We start from the raw sequence: 2,949 nt of genomic DNA, 5'->3' as shown, positions 1-2,949 counted from the left end.
TTTTGCGCAGCTGGATTTTGATGGAAGATTCAGGCGAGTATTTCCGCATTATTGGGCATCTTTGCTTAGTTGCCCTCCACCTTTGTCGAAATTTCGGGATTGCCATTTCTCATTGACTTTCTCAGCACAGACGTAACTGAATAGTGAGTGATTAGCTTTACACATTCCGCAATACCCACCACCTTCCTTCTCAAGCTCTTGGCTACAATTTTTTTAAAATAGAAAAAGAAACTACTGGCTTCCAGCTAAGATAAGGATTGTCATTTAGACTAAATAAGGAAGATCACAAAAACATTATATAAATTTTGATAAAGTTAAGTGTCAATAAAAAAATCATTTTACATATCATGTACTCCCTCTTTTTAAAAATATAAAATATTTTTAATTAAATTTTACTATCTAATAAAATAGTTACTTACTTTCAAATTAACTTTATCTTTTTTCATATTTATCCCTATTAAATACTCAATAATAAATATAAAATTATTATCAATAAGGATACTTTTGAAAAAAACCAATGATTACACCTTAAAAAATTAAAAATGCTTTACATTTTTAAACATTCAACTTCTCAAAAAATATATTATATTTTTAAATGGAGGGAGTAATTTATTATTATGATGACCACGTTAATTCCTAAGAAATCAATTTTATATGGAAAAGGGAGTAAATTACGGTTTTTCATTCTTTTTTCTTCTTTTTGCACATATTATAATAATCTAGCGAAAATGATAAAAAATTGTCCTGAAATATGCAAATGATAATAAAATCTTACAAAATATTGTAATTTTTTGTAAGTTTTTGGAGACTTTTTTATATTAATAATTTTTAGTAAAATGACTAAAATATCTCAAATTTAAAATAAAAAAGTAACTGCCCTAGTCCTCCAGAAAAGTGAATATCAGTAATTATTTTAGTTTAAATAATAACTATTTTTTTTAGCAATGATTATAACAGAACAAGTAACTACAACTTCTCCTGTGCAAATTTTAATTAACTGAAATCTAAATATAATAAATATTAATGATTACTTTAATTTAAACAATGATTGCTTTTCTTCCATAATAATTGAGGATGTGAGATTTTAAGCAAACAAGCATCCTAATAATATTAGAAGAAAGTTGGACTTCAGTGAATTAAAAACTTGCATAAAAAAGTTATAATAACTTGTTTCGTTTTAGTTATTGTTAAAAAAATAATAATTTTTAAATTAAAATAATAATTGATATTTATTTTTTTGAAGGATCAGGGCAATTATTGAAGCGTAATCATTGACTATTTTTTTTATTTGAAATAAGCTAGTCTTTGTCATTTAATGACTTAATAAATTATAAAAATTAACTTGTAATGAGTTAAACTTTAAAAACTTTTGATCATTGTAAAAATCTCATTGATTAAAAGTAATAGTTTTTTTTTTATCAAAATTATAAGATACTTTTTTTCGTCAATTATATTTTACATACGAATAAAAATAATTATTTCATTACTTCCATGAAAAAAATTACATGTCTTTCTCTTTTTGCCCTTAACCCCTTTATTATAAAAAGTGACAATGAGCATTTAGCCAAATTATATTTCTTATACCTTGATCATAATACAAGGATAAATTTGAAAAAAATAATTTTAAATTAAAAGTAATTAAGTACTCTCTCTATTTAAAAATATAAAATATTTTTAATCTTTTAAAATTTAATCATTGTCTTTTTTCGTGCTCCTATTGAATAAATTATTTTATATTTATTTTAGGATGAACACCTTAATAAATAGGGATAAATGTGAAAAAATATGATTAATTTAAAGACAAATAACTACTTTAATGGAGGAAAAAATTCAGTTAAAAATATTTTATATTTTTTAACGGAGAGAGTATCAACCTAGCTTAATAGAAAAAAAAATGTTTTACAATTTGAATTGGATGGAGTATATTTCAAGAAACGGAAAATGATAGAATTAAATTCACATAATTAATTTTAGCAGAACACATTAAAACATACTCCCTTTATTAAAAAAATATAAAGCATTTTTTAAAAAGTTAGATATTAAAAAATAAAAGATATTTTTAATTTTTTAAAGTGTAATTATTACCTTTCTTTTCAGCAGTGCGCCTATTAAATAGATGAAGTTATATTTTTCAGAGGTGAAATACTTTATTAAATAGAGATACATATGAAAAGATAAAGTTAGTTTAAAAATAAATAATTATTTTATTGAAGGATAAAATTTAATTAAAAATATTTTATATTTTTTAATAATATATATATATATATATATAAGAGTACAACATGTTTTTCAATTGCAATTTAGTAGTCACGAGCCAAATTTACTTGTTTCACCGGCATTTGGCCAGCCTTAACCAAAAAGAATGTACCAATAAGTTGTAATTTACTAATTAAAAACCATTGAAAGTGAACAACAGGGTATTCACTATTAACACATTGCTTAGTATAAAAACCGATTAAAAATGCAACCGAAGAGACGCCGAAGGGCAAAAGCACAAGAACAGGAAGAGACAGAATAGTGAGATCCATGGGTTGCGCTGCGCCTGCGCGTGCGCGTGCGTGCGTGATGACAGAAAGAGGCCATGAATGATGTTAAAGTGAAAATGAAGGGCATTTTAGTCTCACAAACTTTTGCTGGAAAACCCTGCTGATTTTATTATTTTATTTTTCAGGTGAGGGCCCACGCCAACTGCTCTATAGTTTGGATCACCGATTCGTGTGCAACCTGCAAAACTAATTATATAATATAAACTCTCCTCTGTAACGGAATGTAAGGAACCACGTGGACGTCACATGACTGTTCTATTCCCAGCACCAACACTGCTGAGAAGTAAGTACTTACTGCAATATTAAATATTCCTCCATGTTATTTATAAGGTACATTTTTTAAAGTTCATTTAATTTTATTTATAAATTATGACATAAATTTTTAAATAATATTTAAAATATT

Source organism: Prosopis cineraria, unplaced genomic scaffold, assembly GCF_029017545.1.
Source record: "Prosopis cineraria cultivar Desert tree isolate PC_DT_omini unplaced genomic scaffold, ASM2901754v1 PC5, whole genome shotgun sequence".
Taxonomy (NCBI): domain Eukaryota; kingdom Viridiplantae; phylum Streptophyta; class Magnoliopsida; order Fabales; family Fabaceae; genus Prosopis; species Prosopis cineraria.
The sequence above is the reverse complement of the archived record's forward strand: the minus strand, read 5'-3'. Positions refer to the sequence as shown.